Source organism: Sorex araneus, chromosome 1, assembly GCF_027595985.1.
Source record: "Sorex araneus isolate mSorAra2 chromosome 1, mSorAra2.pri, whole genome shotgun sequence".
NCBI classification, from domain to species: domain Eukaryota; kingdom Metazoa; phylum Chordata; class Mammalia; order Eulipotyphla; family Soricidae; genus Sorex; species Sorex araneus.
This window is the reverse complement of record NC_073302.1, coordinates 91,993,906-92,014,914: the sequence shown is the minus strand read 5'-3', so window position 1 is coordinate 92,014,914 and position 21,009 is coordinate 91,993,906.

Genomic DNA, 21,009 nt, shown 5'->3' with positions numbered 1-21,009 from the left:
CAGGGGCACTGTTGTGGGAGTAACTCAATAAATCTTAAGCTCCCTGCAGGAAGAGCAGGGACAACCCAATGTTACCCAACAGAGTGGAGCCACTGTTCACTAGAAACTTGGTTATTAATAACATTATAATATCATATTACAGTTAACTCTGACAAATGTTTATTGTAATATTGGTGTGGGCATAATGTGTTAACATACATTTGAAGTGATATGAGCCTGTATTCCTAAAACATATATGGTGTTGTGAACCAATATTACATCATTTAAAAAGGCAAAAGCAGAAAGTTACTATGTTCATCATGCTATCAATTTGAAACTTTTATTTAATTTTTTTTATTTTATACAGTAGTTCACAATATTTCATTGCATTTAATATTCAAACACCAACCTCACCACCATTACACCTTCCTATCACCATATTTCAGATGTTTCCATTCCAAACCCCAATCTCTGCCCCCAGTTTGAAATTTTTCACTGAGTCTTTATTTTCTGTAACACAAAAATCAAATTCATGTCCTACTTTTATTTTACCTTTCCAATTCTGTATACAAAAGCATGCCAAGTTACCCTCTACTCCCTCCTAAACCTTTCTCTTTTATGCATCATGAAAAATATACTTACAACTTTACTGACTGGCTGAGTCATACCATCTATTTACACCCATGTTACACTCTTTTCCTTATAAAATATCATGCCCTAATATTGAGAGTACATATAGTAGCTTGCAAAGAGATTTTTCCAAATATCAACCAATTTACTTTAATCTATTTTATATAAATAGGCATTTTACAGGTTAGATATCAGAAGTTCAGTTTTGCCCTATTTGAATTCAAGCTGTTCTCTTCATTTCCTAACATCAATAGTAAAATTGTCTCTAATGCTTATTGGTGCAAACTTTGACAGTGGTTAAATTGACTTTGACATACATATATTTATACATATATATATAAAATTCTGAAATATTCATTAATTTATTTGGAAATAATTTATATGGACCATGGACCTTATCAGTTGTGAGAGATTTATATGTGCAGAGAAGTTTATTTCTAGTGTGTCTAACTAGGTGAGAAACTCCTTCATGTCAGAGATCACAGAGATGTAACCACCAACAATGGAAATGTAGGCAATTATTGGGGGTGGGGGTTGTTAAAAAAGAATAAAACAAAGTAAATTGTTGCTTTAATGGAACAATCAAAATTTTAATTAAAATGATACAAATTTTTATGGTCTGGACTTCAGACATTTCCCCCTAATTCCCTCAAATAGTTTACTGTATTAACATTAGTTTTCTAAGTGTACAATAAATGAAACATAAAAAACAAAATACAAACTCCTTCAGGGTTATCACCACAAATTATTAAACATGGGATACCTATATCACTGGTAATGAGGGCATTTTTTTTTGGTTCTAAAATAATCAAACTGAATATTCAGCATCTTTTGTAAAGGCTAATTGAGGGTAAATTAAATACAAAGCTCTTGTACTGTGTGACTACTGTTATTAAGGTGTGGAAATGCTGTCACTAGAGTCTCATTGAACTCACCTAGCATGAATCTTCATTTTTTGTTTGTGTGTGTTATGTAAACACCTTGATTCCAGATTCAAAGCCAATTGAAATTTAGCTTTGGGAAGCACTTTCATCTTTAGGATTTTCAGCTCAAAAATAGTCATACTTACCGCCCCCAGAATCATACAAAGAGTGAGTGTAGCTCAGCTATTTAGATCAACACTTGGATGAGCAGAAACATTAATCACGTCACTGGTTCCAACGTGAGGAGCAGGTTTGGTGATATGTGTCATCACTCCTGTATTTGGAGAGGAAGTCTGTGACCATGATATTTCTTCCAAGCAGGAGATTGCTGGAAGCACATTGACCCCAGGGCCGTTCACAAAGTATTCTAGAGATTTGTTCTTTGGTTAATATTTGGGGCTACCACCTTCAAAGCTTTTGTTGCTTTCAGCTTGGTGTTTGCCACAAAGGTCAAATTCTTTTATGATGCAAGTCAATGTACCTTTGCTACAAAGCAGTAAGGACTCATATCACTGTTGCTTCCCGGAAGCTCTTGTTAAAAAACCTTAGTTGATGTTTGGTCCTCTCAGTGTCTGTGTTGCAAGCCATAATGCTCAAAAGTAGAGATACAGTATCGGGAATATTGTCAGCCATGGAGGCGGGGTGGGGGGTATACCAGGGATATTGATGTGGGGAATTCGAACTGGTGAAGGGATGGGTGTTTGATCATTATGTGATTGTAACCCAAACATGAAAGCTTGTAACTATCTTATGGTGACTCAATAAAAATTAAAAAAAAAAAACCTTGGGTGAAGCTTTCTACTAGTGTTTCAACTTTCTATGATTTATTTCAGTATATAGTGCTACAAATTTTCAGGAATCTTATTATATAAATAATATAAATTTCCCTGTTAAACATTTGACATTGTATGATTGTTCCTCAGAGGTATATATAAGTTACAGATGTTAAAAAAACTGGGGTTTTATAAGTGTAAAGGAGTAGTTGCAAAGATTTCAATTTGAATGGACCTCAGGCACAAAACAGAGGTCCCCCTGGAAATAAAAGGCTATGAATTTTTTGTTCTACTTTTTAGGATCTTTGCTCCATTAGGAATCTTTTTTTCCTAAGTGCCTCAGGTAATTTAGTTAAATATAGAAAGGGCCCAGTATCATAAATGTCTTCAATTATTGAAAAAAGAAGGAATATCATTTTAACAACTTAGTTCTTCTCAATGCTGAAACTCCATATGAAGTAGAATCTTTTCCTGCTCAACATAAATGAAAATAACCATCTTTCAAAACACGCATGTTCTAAAATAAGTAATTGTTAGGGATATGTTTGCCAGAAATTTCTAGCTGTCTATGGCATTATTAGAATTATATGCAAAGTAAGAAAGTGCAATTAATACTAAATCTTTAACCCTCTATATTAATGTTCTCTATATGAATTAAACTGATCACCTTAAATCCTCTATGTCTTCTTCTGTGGAAAACTTTAGTTCTTAGTTTGATTATGAAATTTACTGGTAGTTAAAGATAATGATGCTTTACATAAAAATAAATATCTCATCAGAAATCTTATTTTCTTTAAATAACATTAAAGGTATATTGAAGTCCTTTCCATTACTGATAATATGTGCGATGCATAATTCAGAAGACTGACTAGTCTTTGGGCTTAGAGAAGTCAGTTTGTTCTCCTTAACTTCCTGCTTTTTACTGTGTTATCTTAAGTTAAAACATTCTTTGCCAAGGAACAGTGTTCCTATAAAATCTAAGGAGGATACTACAAATGTATGGGGATTTGCAAACTTCAATGTTACAGTGTACAAATGTAAGGTGTACTATAACTTTAAAATTGGTGTTTTATGTTGATCCAAACTATAAAGGTTATAAAAATTAATCTATAGTTTAAACTGGTAATGATTATTTTAGATCATTCTAGTCTTAGACTAGAATGATAGCAGAGTGGGTAGGGTGTTTGCCTTCCACATGCCCAACCCGGGTTCGATTTTTCGTTCCTCTAGGAGAGCCTGGCAAGCTACCGAGAGTATCCCATCTGCACGGCAGAGCCTGGCAAGCTACCCGTGGCATATTCAATATGCCAAAAACAGCAAGAATTCTCACAATGGAGACGTTAAAGGTGCCCGCTTGAACAAATCTATGAACAACGGGACAACAGTGCTACAGTGCTACTCTTGAATTGAGGGTGCTCTGATCAGTATTTTTTTGATTTGTTTTATAACATGTATGAATGTAAACAAAGTAAATGAATACCCTGAATAACAGAAGAAAATAGTTGTATTAATATGAAGAAGGAAAGAAAAAGAAAAGTAATGGGGCAAAGTAAACTGATTGACCAAATGTTTTTATTAGCTATAAACTGACTTACAGAATATACATATTCAATGACAAAAAAAAAACCCACAATCTTTGGATGCAGGCAGTCAAATGATGATTCAAGATCTAGTCCTGATGCATACTAAACACATTTAAAAAAAACAGCTTGAGTCACTTAAACCACTATCTCTCAAACCAGCATAAATTTCAGTACCAGGGTGTAGGATAGCTTTTTTTTTCATTTTTTCATAGCTGCAGGGAGCTTAGGTTTATTGGTTATACCCATCACAGTGCTCCTGAGGGACTCTCATCCCTGTATGGTTACCTGTAACCTCTTCTCTGTGCTATGCTCCCCATTGGTCAATCACCTTTATCCCCAAGTCAGACTGATTTGTATTTGTAAGTGAAATATTGCTTTTCTCTTCTCCTGATGTCCTTTTGCATAGTTTACTTCAGAGCAATGTCCTTTTGTATAGACATAGAAAGACAATGAATGCTATGCTTTTTGTAACTTGGGAGTTAACTGACTCCGAATATATTCACTCCTGAGCATCTGTTTTCTCGACTTAAGCCTCAGTTGCCCTTACTTCCTAGCATCCCAAAAGCAGGGTCTTGATGAGGGACTGGATGGACCCCGGGCAAGCTGTGAGCTACCCTGGCATCAAGACAGGCCAGGCCAAGAGCATAAATCTTACTATAAGTTAAGAGCATGGTCATGGACAAATTCTGTCATGATCCAAAGAGTAATAACTGGATTAGGATCCTGCCTGGGTTAGGAAAGACTAATCTGGTCTAAGAACTGTAGACCTCTATAGGGAGATGTCCCCGGGAGAGTCACCCTACAAGCTTAAGGTATCTCTTACTGTGCCAATGCAAAATGAATAATATTAAGAAGTAGAAATAAGATTAATTTTTAAATGGTTATTAGACTAAGGAAAGGAGAAATGCATCTCTAGGTGGCATATTGCCCTTGAGAGGATCTCCTGGCTGCAGGAGATCAGGAACGGCTTTCATAGGTTGTTTGCGTTACCAGACCTAGGTGTGGTGGCTACCCCCAATGCTTGGAGATTGGGTGAGAGAAAAAGCATGGAGAGACTAGCATGGGGACAGGAGGAGACGGGAGTGAGGGGCAGGATGAGACCGGAATAGGTGCGTGGGGAGAATGGAATAAACGGCAATTGATCACCAACCAGTTCGGCGGCCCTGTTCGCTACTTCATGCGTCTGGATTGGTGGTAGATGCAGACACATGGTGGGTGAGAGAAACCACACTACCCGCCACCTTCACTTTTTCATTTTGTAATTTCACACCAGGGCATAAGGCAATATTTTGGATCTTCAGCAATATCTCAAACCTACTGTTAAAAATTCTTTAGAGTGTTGCTATGAAATATGTCTTATAACAAGAACTTATAATTTTGGTGCACCTCACTTGGAGAATCATTGACTTTTCCTATCTGAGTGAGTTACTTCATATATAAGATAGAATAATAATAATACCTTCCTTTTAAGTAAAATTAAATGGTTATAGATTAGATATATTCAGAGTCTAGAGTGTATGTCAGTTGTTCAATAAGTAAAGCCGATAAATATTATCTTTGCAGACACTATTCACATTGCAGTATTTGAAACCATTCTTATACACTGTGTGTAGGCATCCTGTTATCTTTCTACATTTAGGAAAATTTAATAATCCCAATTCTGATTAATAATCCCAATATTTGACTGCTCAGTTTTTAAAAAGGATGATTTGTCTCTAATTGGAGCCGATTCACAACAAAATTTATTATACTCATCTTTAAAATGAAAAAGGGAGCTGGAGTGATAGCACAGTGGGTAGGGCATTTGCCTTGCACGCAGCCCACCCAGGTTCAATTCCCAGCATCCCCTGAGCACCGCCAGGAGTGATTCCTGAGTGCAGAGCCAGGAGTAACCCCTGTGTATCACCGGGTATGACCCAAAAAGTAAAAAAAAAAATCAAAGAAAAAGAAAAACAAAAAAATCCAAATTCTGAATAAAACCTGAAAAAATAGATGATATTATTGACTATACAAATCTTCTAAGCTAAATTTATAGTTATTTATGGCATAAACATGGATAGCGTACTATATAATAAACAATATGCATGCTGTGTGCATATGTAATAATTTCTTGAATATTACAGATTTTTTGATTTTGAAAGAGGACATTATTCACTTTAGAGCTCTTGTATATTTTAACATATAGCAAGTGGCTTCTCTTCCATCCCAATGAAACAGGACTGATAGTTCTTTCAATGCCATGAAATGATGGTGATGGTTTAAATATAAAACACTCAGATCCCATCACATGTCTTTCACAAATTTCAATTAAAAATGGATTAGAGACATTGATATAAGACCTCAGTCCATAAATTACATAGAGGAAAATATATGTAGGACCTTTTGTAAAAATCAAGAAAACAATAGAATACTTCTCAAAAAAATTAAGAACTGAGATTCCATATAACCCAGCAATTCTGCCTGTCACCCTCTTTCCCAAGGATCCCAAAACTCCATTTTCAAAAAGACATTTGTGCTTTTATGTTCATTGCAGCACTACCCCCAATAGCAACAATCTGGAAACAGCCCTAGTGATCAAGAAGAGATGACTCAATAAAGAAATTGTAGATTACTTCTGGTCCCAGAAAGTGCTTGCAGCCATGTCTCCAGACTGTGAACTAAGCTTTTGCCCCACGCCGTCTAACAGGGGAAATATCCATCCTTAGTTTCTCTTCCCTCTGGAAAAAAGCGGCGTGGCATCCGCCATATTATGGAACTTTTAAACAAGTATGAACTTGATGGCGAGTGAAAAAAAAATTGTTTTTAACTTGAAACAGAGGGACGCTTGGGCAGTCATGGACTGGGGCCAGTACCGGCCCTGCCGAGATTCGACCCGGGTGGCCATGCCTTTGCACAGCCACTTTGCTGCTAAACGACTAGGATCCAGAGCCAGCTACATTACTTCTGGTCCCAGCAAGTTCGTGCAGCCATGTCTCCAGACTGTGAACTAAGCTTTTGCTCCATGCTGCCCCAGGAAGGGAAATGATGCAATTTCCAACTGAAATCTCCCTGGACTTAATTACTAATCCTAAACCACGTGGTCGGTTTATATCTCTTTATATCTCTTCATTCTCATCGGTGGAAAACTAAATATCAAATATTCCCTTGTCAATAGGGCCGTATTTGGGGGGGGAATAAACTCCAACAAGAATGGTGAGTTCTGTGTTGAAACTCCAACAACAATAGTGAGTTTTGTGTTGAAATATGGAATGTAATCAAGGTAAAGAGAAAATGAAGTGAAATTTATCAGTTATGCAGGTGAGGGTGGGGGGCGCGGGGTGGAGGGGTGGGAGGTATACTGGTTTTTTTTTATGGTCGTGGAATATGGGAACTGGTGAAACGACGGGTGTTTGAGCATTGTATAACTGACACATAAGCCTGAGAACTTTGTAACTTTCCACATGGTGATTCAATAAAATAAATTTAAAAAATAAAAAATTTAAAAAAAAATGTAATATGTAGCGCAATGGAATGCTCCTCATCTACAATAAAAGATGAAAATCACACAATTTTCTGGCATGTAGATGGAACTAGAGGGTCTAATGCTGAGTGAAATCTGTCAGTAGAAGAACAGGTCTAAATGGTGTCTCATATGTAGTGTATAAAGAAACATAATAAGAGTAAAAAATAACCAAGTCAACAGAACTCAAGAGCTAGTGCACAAAACCAAGCTTAGCCATGGGGGTAAAGACAGTGAATGAATAGGAGGGGTCCCTAGAACACTGGGGAAGAGAAGCAGTCACTCAGGTTGTGGGTTCCGTGTACTCACAACATATGCATGAAACTTTCATTCATAGTATTGTAAATCTTGTGATCACAATAAAAATGAAGGGGGGGGACCCAGTTAACATATTCTTTTGACCCTGGATCAGATATTTCTCAATTTAAATATTCTTTCCCTACATTCACCCTTCACTAATCTTGAGCTTTTATGTTGATAATCACTTTTTTAAATAATCATGCTGTTTTATTAATGGTAGCTTAATAATACCACCTACTACTGGCCTAGAAGTGACTAACTAGAAATTAGTCATAATGTGGGACTATAATTCAGGTAAACTATATTTTAAAACTATGGGGAAGAATCAAACAAGGTTATTATGTGTGATTATAAGAAACCCAGGCAGTTAAAATGTCATCTGCAAGAACACAGACATGGAATATTTAGTCATAGGTTGAGTCATCAATAGATTGTGCTCTCCTCAGAAGCGAAGGAAGCTGAAGGGACTTCCTGAAGGAGTTGCATTTAAGTGTGCTCCTTGAAGCTGACAGAAAATGATGTTCAGTTATTGTCAAGGTCAAAATGTTCTTTCGCAAGGCTAAATTGGATGTGGTCACAGCTTGCGGAGACCATTTACTATTATTTACGAACATTTCAGATTCCTAGTGACACATAGCTATTGTTTGAGAAACTCCAAAGTTGGAAGAGATGAGTAATAAAAACAGGATAGAGAATGTAACTTTTATTTGTAATAATAAACTTTGGGGTTGAGGAAAAGAATCTTGTGCTTTGATTTAATTTCTTATTTTTGAAGTTAGTATAAAATATTTTAAACATATTTTCTAAAAGCCAGCTTTATTGACTTTACCTAATGATGGGGCAAAAATTGAGATAAGCGCTTGGATCCACCCCCCCCACCCGCGGCGTCGGCCTGGGGCCCGGGAGACCCCAGACCCCGCCTGTCCTTCTCCCTCCTCTGAGTCTCCCTGCGTTGGGCCTGACCCCTTCCATCTCAATCGGTTGTAAGGGGCGTGTCCACACGTAAGGGGGCGTGGCCTCAAAGGGGACGTGGCCTCCTTCTGGAGCGGTAGCCGCTTACGTGGCCGAAGATATTTTTCCCACTCAATGCATTGTGCTCTGGCCTTAATCGATAGAATCTATCCCTCTGAAGAATACCCTGGTCATTTAGTCACTATATGTGAATAGTCAACTGACCTAGCCTATCCTCATTTCACAAAGACTGTTAATGAACTCACCGAGCCGCACATAGAGTCCTTTGTAAAAAGATCATAGCCCCACGCTTTCTCTTGAGACCCCTCTCAAGCTAAGGAGAGCGCCTAATAGTAAAACCCATATCAACATGAAGAAACAGCGAAAATCCCCACCACCAGCAGAGATAGAAGGGAGGATCTCTGCAACCCCAGCGACGACTCCCCAGAAATATAGTCTCCTCTCTGATAAAGAATTCAGAGAGGAAATCGTGAAGATGGTTGAAGAACTCAAAGCAACTATGGAGCGAACATCCAATAAATTAAGGGAGGATATGGATGCAGCACTGGAACGATCGACCAAGATAATCCAGGAAGAAATGAGAGCAGAAATTTCAAAGCTACGAACAGAAATGAGAGCAGAAATTTCGAAGCTACGAACAGAAGTGACACAATTAAAAGAAGCGGTAGATGAAATAAAAAACTCAGTAAGAGCCCTTAACAGTAGAATGACTGCTGCCGAAGAAAGAATCAGTGATCTTGAAGACGAGCTGCAGAAAGCATATAGGCAACAACAAATAATGGCAAAAGATCTCAAAATGGCTCTAGAGCGAATTAGAGTCCTAAGGATGACTTCAAGAGAAACAACATAAGAATCATTGGAGTACCAGAACCACAAGGGACCAATCTTAATGAAAAAAAAAATTAAAGACATCATTGCTAAGAAATTCCCAGAGCTAGAAAATATGGACATCCAGATCCAAGGAGTCCAAAGGATACCAGCTAAAAGGGATCCAAATAAAAAATCCCCAAGGCATATCATAGTCAGAATGATGGATGCGATGGATAGACACACAATACTGCAAGCAGCAAGATCAAAGGAGGAGATCATATACAAAGGAGCACCCCTTAGATTCACAGCAGACCTATCAGAAGAAACCATAGAAGCCCGAAGACAATGGTGGGATATAGTGAAAAAACTCAATGACATGAATGCCTCACCAAGAATACTTTACCCAGCTAAACTCTCAATTAAACTTGAAGGAACCATACACTATTTCACGGAGAAACAACAGCTCAGGAACTTCATAGACTCAAGACCAAATTTAAAAGAAGGACTCAAAGGCAAGGAAAAAGACCTATAAGAACAACAAACACTACAGAAAAATGGCACAAAATCCCATGACAATAATCTCTCTTAATGTTAACGGTCTAAATGCACCAATCAGGAGGCACAGAGTGGCAAAATGGATTTGGAAACTAAACCCAATTTTCTGCTGCCTACAAGAAATACATCTGAATAGTCAGAACAAACACAGACTCAAAATCAAAGGATGGAAAACAATCCTGCAAACAAACATCTCCCTCAAAAAAGCAGGGGTGGCCATACTAGTATCCGACAACATAGATTTAAGGCTGAAAAAGATTAGAAGGGATAGCGAAGGTCATTTCCTATTCATCAAAGGATATGTACAACAGGAAGAAATCACACTATTAAGCTATTAAGCGTATACACACCTAATGAACGACCAGCTAAATACTTAAAAGAACTCCTAACAGAATTCAAGGAGGACATAACTAGCAACACGATAGTAGTAGGAGACTTCAACACTGCTTTATCACCTCTGGATAGATCGACAAGAACAACACTCAGCAAGGAAACAATGGCTCTGAAGGAAGAAATGGAAGATTCAGGGCTAATAGACCTATACAGGGCTATATACCCCAAAAATAAAGAATACACATTCTTTTCCAGCACACATGGATCATTTTCCAAAATAGACCACGTTCTGGGTCACAAATTATACCTTAATAGAATTGGGAAGATAGAAATTGTATCAACTATCTTCTCAGACCATGATGCACTGAAGATGGAAATTAAACACACACAGACGCGGCGAACCAAATCAAACACTTGGAAATTAAACAACTCACTATTGAACAATGAGTGGGTCATGAAGGAAATCAAGATAGAAATCAAAAAATACCTGGAAACAAATGAGAGTGAAGACACAAGCTACCAGAACCTATGGGACGCAGCTAAAGCTGTATTAAGGGGAAAATTTATAGGTCTGCAAGCTTTCCTCAGAAAGGAAGAAAGGTCAAATATAGATAGCTTGACTTCGCAGCTCAAGATCTTAGAAGAGGACCAGCAAAAGGAACCCAAACAAGATCGAAGGAAAGAACTAATAAAACTTAGAGCAGATATCAACGATATGGAAACCCGAAAAACAATCCGAAAGATCAATGAGACAAAGAGCTGGTTCTTCGAGAAAATAAATAAGATTGATAAACCGCTAGCAAGACTCACAAAGAAAAAAAGAGAGAAAACCCTAATAAACCGAATCAGAAATGAAAAGGGGGACATCACAACAGAAACCAAGGAGATTCAAAAAATCATCAGAGACTACTTTGAAAGTTTGTATGGACGAAACAAGGGAACCTAAAAGAAATGGACGAATTCCTTGATTCCTACAATCTCCCAATAATGAACAAAGAAGACTTGAAATACCTGAATAGGCCCATAAATATCAAGGAAATCGAAACTGTAATCAAAAGTCTCCCCAAAAACAAAAGCCCAGGTCTAGACGGATTCACTGGCAAATTCTTCCAAACATTTAAAGAAGACTTGTTGCCAGTTCTCCTCAAGCTTTTCCAGGAAATTGAAAATACAGGAACCCTTCTGAACAGTTTATATGAGGCAAATATCTCCCTAATACCAAAAGCAAACAAAGACACCACTAACAAAGAAAACTATAGACCAATATCCTTGATGAACACTGATGCGAAGGTCCTCTACAAAATACTAGCAAATAGAATCCAACAGCGCATCAAAAGGATCATACACCATGACCAAGCGGGATTCATCCCGGGGATGCAAGGATGGTTTAACATTCGGAAATCAACCAACATAATCCATCATATCAACAAAAGTAAAGATAAAAACCATATGATCATATCAATAGATGCAGAGTAAGCATTTGACAAGATCCAACACCCATTCATGATTAAAACTCTCACCAAAATGGGTTTTGGAGGAACTTTCCTCAAGATAGTCAAAGCCATCTACCACGAACGTATGGCAAGCATTATCATCAATGGAGAAAAACTAAGGGCTTTTCCTTTAAGATTGGGGACTAGGCAAGGATGCCCACTCTCACCACTTCTCTTTAATATTATACTGGAAGTATTAGCAATAGCCATCAGGCAAGAAAAAGATACTAATGGGATTCAGATTGGAAAGGAAGAAATCAAGCTCTCACTATTCGCAGACGATATGATACTATACCTAGAGAAGCCTAAAAGCTCTAGTAAGAAACTCTTAGAAATAGTTGGCCTGTACATTAAAGTCGCAGGCTATAAAATCAATGCACAAAAATCCATGGCCTTCAAAATAGGATCCAACAACTCATCAAAAAGATCATACATCACGACCAAGTGGGATTCATCCCAGGGATGCAAGGATGGTTTAACATTCGGAAATCAATCAACATAATCCAGCGTATCAACAAAAGTAAAGATAAAAACCATATGATCATATCAATAGATGCAGAGAAAGCATTTGACAAGATCCAACATCCTTTCATGATGAAAACCCTCGCCAAAATGGGGTTTGGAGGAACTTTCCTCAAGATAGTCGAAGCCATCTATCACAAGCCTACGGCAAGCATTATCCTCAACGGGGAAAAACTAAGGGCCTTTCCTCTGAGATCAGGCACAAGACAAGGATGCCCACTCTCACCACTCCTCTTCAATATAGTACTGGAAGTACTTGCGATAGCTATTAGACAAGAAAAAGAGATTAAGGGCATCCAGATAGGAAGGGAAGAAATCAAACTCTCACTATTTGCAGACGACATGATACTATATCTAGAGAAGCCTAAAACCTCTACTAAGAAACTCTTAGAAACAATAGACTTATACAGTAAAGTTGCAGGCTACAAAATCAATACCCAAAAATCCATGGCCTTCATATATGCAAACAATGAGGCAGAGGAAAGGGACATGAAAAAAGCAATCCCATTCACAATCGTGCCCCAGAAAATCAAGTACCTCGGAATCAGCTTAACCAAGGAAGTAAAAGACCTTTACAAAGAAAACTACATAACGCTACTCCATGAAATCAAAGAGGACATGAGGAAATGGAAACATATACCCTGCTCGTGGATAGGGAGAATCAATGTTGTCAAAATGGCAATACTTCCTAAAGCATTATACAGATTCAATGCGATCCCTATAAATATACCCATGACACTCTTCAAAGAAATGGATCAAGCAATCCTAAAATTCATATGGAATAACAAACGTCCAAGGATAGCTAAAACAATTCTTGGGAAAAAGATGATGGGAGGCATCACATTCCCCAACCTCAAACTTTACAACAAAGGAGTAACAATTAAAACAGCATGGTACTGGAACAAAGGCAGAGCCGTAGACCAATGGAACAGGGTGGAATATCCCTACACACAACCCCAAATGTATGACCATCTAATCTTTGATAAGGGAGCAAGAGATGTGAAGTGGAACAAGGAAAGCCTCTTTAACAAATGGTGTTGGCATAACTGGACAACCACATGCAAAAAAATGGGTTTAGACCTTGACCTGACACCATGCACAAAAGTCAGATCAAAATGGATTAAAGACCTCAACATTAGACCACAAACCATAAGGTACATTGAAGACAATGTCGGCGAAACCCTCCACGATATTGAAGATAAAGGTATCTTCAAAGGTGGCACGGAACTAAGCAATCTAGTAAAAACAGAGATCAACAGATGGGACTACATTAAACTAAAAAGCTTCTGCACCGCAAGAGATACTTTGACCAGAATCCAAAGACTATCCACAGAATGGGAAAGGATATTTACACAATACTCATCAGATAAGGGGTTGATATCAATGGTATATAAAGCACTGGTTGAACTCTACAAGAAGAAAACATCCAACCCCATCAAAAAATGGGGCGAAGAAATGAACAGAAACTTTACCAAGGAAGAAATACGAATGGCCAAAAGGCACATGAAAAAGTGCTCTGCATCACTAATCATCAGAGAGATGCAGATCAAAACAACTTTGAGATACCACCTCACACCACAGAGACTAGCACACATCCAAAAGAACAAAAGCAACCGCTGTTGGAGAGGATGTGGGGAGAAAGGGACCCTTCTTCACTGCTGGTGGGAATGCCGACTAGCTCAGCCCTTCTGGAAAACAATTTGGACGATTCTCAAAAAATTAGATATTGAATTCCCATTTGACCCAGCAATACCACTGCTGGGAATATATCCCAGAGAGGCAAAAAAGTACAATCGAAACAACATCTGCACATGTATGTTCATCGCAGCACTGTTTACAATAGCCAGAATCTGGAAAAAACCCGAATGCCCCAGAACGGATGACTGGTTGAGGAAACTTTGGTACATCTATACAATGGAATACTATGCAGCTGTTAGAAAAAAGGAGGTCAAGAATTTTGTAGTTAAGTGGATGGGCATGAAAAGTTTCATGCTGAGTGAAATGAGTCAGAAAGAGAGAGACAGACATAGAAAGATTGCACTCATCTATGGTATATAGAATAACAGAGTGGGAGACTATCACCCAAGAACTGTAGAAATAAGTACCAGGAGGTTGACTCCATGGCTTCGAGGCTGGCCTCACGTTCCGGGGAAAGGTCAACTCAGAGAAGCGATCACCAACTACATTGTAGTCGAAGGCCATGTGGGGGAAGGGAGTTGCGGGCTGAATGAGGGCTAGAGACTGAGCACAGCGGCCACTGAACACCTTTATTGCAAACCACAACAGCTAATTAGAGAGAGAGAACAGAAGGGAATGCCCTGCCACAGTGGCAGGGTGGGGTGGGGGGGAGATGGGATTGGGGAGGGTGGGAGGGATGCTGGGTTTACGGGTGGTGGAGAATGGGCACTGGTGAAGGGATGGGTTCCCGAACTTTGTATGAGGGAAGTATAAGCACAAAAAGTGTATAAATCTGTAACTGTACCCTCATGGTGATTCTCTAATTAAAAATAAATAAAATTAAAAAAAAATCCATGGCCTTCATATATGCAAACAATGAGACAGAGGAAAGTGGCATGAAAAAAGCAATCCCGTTCACAATCGTGCCCAAGGAATTCAAATACCTTGGAATCAGCTTAACTAAAGAAGTAAAGGACCTCTACAAAAAAAACTATAAAACGCTACTCCATGAAATAAAAGAGGACATGAAGAAATGGAAACATATCCCCTGCTCATGGATAGGGAGAATAAACATTGTCAAAATGGCAATACTCCCCAAAGCATTATACAGATTTAACGCGATCCCTATAAGGATACCCATGTCATTCCTCAAAGAAACGGATCAAGCAATCCTGAAATTTATATGGAGCAATAAACGCCCACGGATAGCTAAAACAATTGTTGGGAAAAAGATGATGGGAGGCATCACCCTCCCTAACCTTAAACTCTACTACAAAGCGGTAACAATTAAAACAGCATGGTACTGGAATAAAGGCAGAGCTGAAGACCAATGGAACTGGGTGGAATATCCCTACACACAACCTCAAATGTATGATCATCTAATCTTTGATAAAGTAGCAAGATAGGTGAAGTGAAGCAAGGAAAGCCTTTTTAACAAATGGTGCTGGCACAACTGGACCACCATTTGCAAAAGAATGGGCTTAGACCTCGACCTGACACAATGCAAAAGTGTCAGATCAAAATGGATTAAAGACCTCAACATTAGGCCACAAACCATAAGGTACATTGAAGACAAGGTCGGCAAAACCCTCCACGATATTGAAGATAACGGTATCTTCAAAGATGACACGGAACTAAGCAATCTAGTAAAAACAGAGATCAACAAATGGGACTACGTTAAACTAAAAAGCTTCTGCACTGCAAAAGATACAGTGACCAGAATACAAAGACTATCCACAGAATGGGAAAGGATATTTACACAATACCCATCAGATAAGGGGTTGATATCAAGGGTATATAAAGCACTGGTTGAACTCTACAAGAAGAAAACATCCAACCCCATCAAAAAATGGGGCGAAGAAATAAACAGAAACTTTCCCAAGGAAGAGATACGAATGTCCAAAAGGCACATGAAAAAGTGCTCTACATCACTAATCATCAGGGAGATGCAGATCAAAACAACTATGAGATACCACCTCACACCACAGAGACTAGCACACATCCAAAAAAACAAAAGCAACCGCTGTTGGAGAGGATGTGGGGAGAAAGGGACCCTTCTACAATGCTGGTGGGAATGCCGACTAGCTCAGCCCTTTTGGAAATCAATATGGACGATTCTCAAAAAACTAGAGGTTGAACTCCCATTTGACCCCGCAATACCACTGCTGGGAATATATCCCAGAGAAGCAAAAAAGTATAGTCGAAATGACATCTGCACTTATATGTTCATTGTAGCACTGTTTACAATAGCCAAAATCTGGAAAAAACCTGAGTGACCTAGAACAGATGACTGGTTGAAGAAACTTTGGTACATCTCTACAATGGAATACTATGCAGCTGTTAGAAAAAATGAGGTCATGAAGTTTGCATATAAGTGGATCAGCATGGAATGTATCATGCTAAGTGAAATGAGTCAGAAACAGAGAGACAGACATAGAAAGATTGCACTCATCTGTGGAATATAGAATAGTAGACTAGGAGACTAACACCCAAGAATAGTAGAAATAAGTACCAGGAAGTTGACTCCATGGCTTGGAGGCTGGTCTCTCATTCTGGGCAACTCAGAGAAGGGAACTCCAAGTAAAATGTGGTCGGAAGTCATGCGTGGGAAGGGTCATGCGTGCTGAATGTAGACTAGAGACTGAACACATAGGCCACTCAACACCTTTATTGTAAACCACAACACCTAATCAGAGAGAGAGAACAAAAGGGCATACCCTGCCATAGTGGCAGTGTGGGGTGTGGCGGGAGACGGGACTGGGGAGGGTGGGAGAGATGCTGGGTTTACTTGTGGTAGAGGATGGGCACTGGTGAAGGGATGAGTTCTCGAACTTTGTATGGGGGAAACATGAGCACAATAATGTATAATTCATTTCAATTCTTAATGTAATTTTATTAGATCAATAAAGTCCAGATGAAAAAAAATTGAGATTAAAATTAAGTATCTGTCTTGAAAATTTATATAAATAAATAAATATATTTCAATGGGTGAAAGACTGAAGTAATTAAGTCTCAGAAAGAAATAAGATTGAAAGCAAAACCTTTTTTTTAGTGATACTTGAAAGACAAGTGGTTTTAAAACTATTATGAAAATTGAGTTCTATTGGGCTGGAGCGATAGCACAGCAGTAGGGATTTCGCCTTTCACGTGACCCATGTTCTATTCTTCTACCCCTCTCAGAGAGCCCAGCAAGCTATCGAGAGTATAGCGGCCACACGACAGAGTCTGGCAAGCTCCCCATGGCCTATTGGGTATACCAAAAACAGTAACAGTAAGTCTCACAATAAGAGATGTTACTGGTGCCCGCTCGAGCAAGTCAATGAGCAACAGAATGACAGTGACAGTTAGAGTGAGTTCTATTAAGAAATTTTGTTTATTCTGTAATGAATGCTTCCTATCTGTCTGCAATATGTGGATATATCAAAACTGTATCACTGTAGCACTGTAGCCCGTTGTTTCATCCATTTGCTCGAGCAGGCACCAGTAACGTCTCCATTTTGAGACTTATTGTTACTGTTTTTGGCATATAGAACACACCACAGGGAGCTTGCCAGGTTCTGCCATGCGGGAGAAATAATCTCAGTAGCTTACTGGGCTCTCTGAGAGGAACGGAAGAATTAAACCCGGGTTGGCCGCATGCAAGGCAAACGCCCTACCCGCTGTGCTATCACTCCTTATCAAAACAAAGAAGGTTAATATCAACAACACTATTTTCTGTATATCAAAGTATTTTGTTATTTTATTTTATTTTTTTTTTATTGAATCACCAAGTGGAGGGTTACAAAGTTCTCAGGATTATGTCAGTTATACAATATTCAAACACCCTTCCCTTCACCAGTGCCCATCTTCCATCACCAACCCCCCCAGTATATCTGCCGCCCCCTCCCACCTCCCTAGTCCCCACCCTTGTACGTGATAAGTTTCACTTCATTTGCGCTTATCTCGATTACATTCCATGTTTCAACACACAACTCACTACCGTTGCTGGGGTTTCCCCCCAAAAAGAAAAAGACAGTCCTATTGCCAAGGAGGCATTTGATAGTTCTCCATTACTAAGAATATAGAGATATTAAGTCCTGCTGTTTGTTACATAACTTTTCTTTTTCCCCCTTGCCCCGCGCCATCGAGTTCACGCCTGTTTAGTAATCGCCACGCTGTCTGACAAAGGGAAAAAAACCAAAGAGGATGGTTATTTCCCATCATCAGCCGGCGTGGGGCTCTGGCTTAGTTGATAGTCTAGTAGAGTGTCTGCAAGCAGTTTCTGGAACCAAAGGTCTTGCACTGATATCGGCTCCGGCTCGAGATACCACCAGCGTCCCGCTGGTCCATGTACCTAATTTTTCCCCTTATTTCCCATTCCCACGCCACCAGGTCTGTTTGCTTAATGGACATCACACTATGTTTGACACCACACCACGTTTCTTCCCGAGAAAGAAGGATATTTCTTCTCAGCCGGCGTGGGGATATAGCTTAGTTCAGTCTAGAGAGATGGCTACCATTTTGATTGCCTTCAATATTTCAACAAAATACTTACTATTCTTGTTAGGATCACCCACAAAAGTCCGACCCATTAAGAAGGAACCATTACATATTGCTGATACTAAGATGACATTAGGCTGCGCGGTTTTGGGTTTCTGTCTAAAGTCCAGGGAAAAAGTTGAAGGAGAGAGAGAGAGATTTCCGCACGGGGGACCTGGCGGAAACTCTCAAGTCACATACTGCAGGTTGCTGGTGGGCTACTGGTGTCCCAAGCAGCTCCCTCCTCTTCGTCAGTCATTCTGGGGGTGCGGGCGCGGAGAAATGGGAAAGCCCACGTGGCTGCACTCTCTTTAGGTGTCCGATGTGGGCGGAGACCGGTACTTCCCCGCCCTCGATCCCCCACCAGCCGCGCCGCGCATTTGGGTGCATCTCTCCATTTTGTGCTCAGAGAAGTGGGGTAGATGCTGTGCTGTGCCCAGGAGAAGTTGTGGGAAAGAGAGAGAGATTAAAGGAAAAAAAAAAGAGAAATGCCGGTCCCCCGCTCGGGGGACCTGGCGGAAACTCTCAAGTCACATACTGCAGGTTGCTGGTGGGCTGCTGGTGTCCCAAGCAGCTCCCTCCTCTTCGTCAGTCATTCTGGGGGTGCGGGCGCGGAGAAAAATTTGTATTTTGCTATTTTAAAGGTGAGCACCAATACAATTCTTCCCTCACATTGATTCTTTCTACACACACGACCACACCGAACACACACACACATACACACGCATATCCGCACACACACACACACACACAAGCACACAAAGATTTTATATGTATATCTGTATACACATGTTTATGTTCTGCTGTCTTATTTTCTGTTTCAATTCAAGCTAACAACTTTTGGGGATCTTTAGCCACGAAGTTTTCCATCTTTTTCTGAAGTAAAAGCAGGGGAACGATGCATTCTTGGTTCACAGGTATGAAAGTCTTTCTTGAAGTCTTAAAGCATTGCCCTATCTTCAACTAATGACTGCTTCCCTATTTGTTGTCTTTTAGGCGATTAATTTCCGTTAAGGTTTCTTTAAAATTTCAGTACACTTCCCTATTGTGTTCAAATGTGTCACATTTTGAACAGGGGATGCGAGTTTGTTTTGTTTGATTATTCATTTTGTTCTGAAATGAAGAACCAAAACATGAATTACTTTTTACAGAATGATCAACTTGCTTCTTATTATAGGTCTGCTTCTTAAATGATAAGACATACATTTTTTTTTATCAAATGTGGTTCCAAACACATGAATCAGATTGCAACAAGAATAATAGATATGGGATTGTGCTTATTTAAAATGTCTATGACATGCCTCTATGACTCTGATGTTACATCTAAAGGGGCAACGGTCACTGATTAGTATATTGACATGGAGCATTATTTTCTTTTTAAATTTTTTTTGCTTTTTTCTGGGGTCACACCCAGCCATGTTCAGGGGTTACTCCTGGCTTTGCAGTCAGGAATTACTCCTGGCATGCTTGGGGGACCATAAGGGATGCCGGGGATTGAACCCGGGTTGGCCGCGTGCAAGGCAAACGCCCTACCCGCTGTGCTATCACTCGGCCTCTTCTTTTTAAATTTTTAATTTTTAAAACAATAATTATTAGAATGTAAAAAACAAATTCATTAGTTCATGAAGAATGGAATTAAGGCCTTTTGAAATTAGGTTTCCACTATTTCATAATTCAAAGCAAATATATTATACCGTGTTCTCTAAATTAAAACTTGAAGACTGCATTCTAGAAAAATGTTCTCAATGTATCAATAACATGGATTAATATGGATTATTTCATTCCAATAAAACTGATTTTTGCTTTACTTTTTACTTTTCTTAGTAAACTGGGAGGCAAATTCAAATTTTAATTTAGTCTTCAAGATATAACTTTTTGAACATTAAAAAATATTATGTTCTGACTCTAAAATTGTTTCAATTATTGATCCTTCTTAACTAATTACTAAGATAAGTTTAGAATTTAGAATGCAGGTCTTGCTCACCAGGATTTGCAACCACTAGACTCATGTGAACATATATACACACATGTGTATATATACACCATATATGCATTCCTTTATAAATATATATGTGCATATATGTATGTATTGTAGTGTTATTAAGATTATTAAATGTAAGGGCTATAAGTACAATATTAGCCTACAAAACATATTGCACATATTTTTGTCGAATGCTAAATAGATAAGCAGTAAAATAAATCCAAGTAGTAAAATATTTGACCTGTATTAAAATAAATGAGAGCAAGGTCAAATATCACCATAATAGAAAAAATGTAGGTATGAACTAATTAATATATAGTGTTATTTATATTTAATTGTAAGTAAGTAATTATGAATCATTGAAAGAGTTGATACATTAATGCAGGAACGTGCACTTCTCCCAGAGAAATTCCCAAAATAGACCTTGAAAAATTGCTGGCTCAATAAACATATAATGTTCT